The sequence below is a fragment of the Branchiostoma belcheri genome, unplaced genomic scaffold (assembly GCF_001625305.1).
Source record: "Branchiostoma belcheri isolate BF01 breed outbred unplaced genomic scaffold, Haploidv18h27 scaffold40, whole genome shotgun sequence".
NCBI lineage: Eukaryota > Metazoa > Chordata > Leptocardii > Amphioxiformes > Branchiostomatidae > Branchiostoma > Branchiostoma belcheri.
In genome coordinates, this window is record NW_017804021.1 from 1,100,386 (window position 1) to 1,100,690 (window position 305).

Here is a 305-nt window from a genome sequence, read left to right on the forward strand (position 1 = left end):
TAAGTTTTGAACCACTCACACTGGGAAGGGCCCCTACTGTTTTTAATCTTAAATATGCTTGAGGTACATGTATGGCTGTCCTCAAACACGGGACCCATCCCAAACCAAAGCTTACGCACCAGAGTAGAGTGAGAAAATAGGTGTGAAGTGCCTTTCCCAAGGGCACAACACTGGGGCTTGCCAGGGATTCAAACCTTGAACCTTCTGATTCTGAGTCAACAACCCTAACCACAAGACCATATGAAAATTCATCAGTCATGTTCGTGTTTAATTTTTCCCCTACAGGTGAAACTTGAGAGCAACTT

General features: G+C 44.3%; 1 protein-coding gene across 1 annotated transcript in view; it reads left to right on the forward strand.

The window, feature by feature from the left end:
• Window positions 1–305, forward strand: part of LOC109477481 (uncharacterized aarF domain-containing protein kinase 2-like) — a 12,764-nt gene that overhangs the window by 5,949 nt on the left and 6,510 nt on the right. The window lies entirely within an intron of this gene.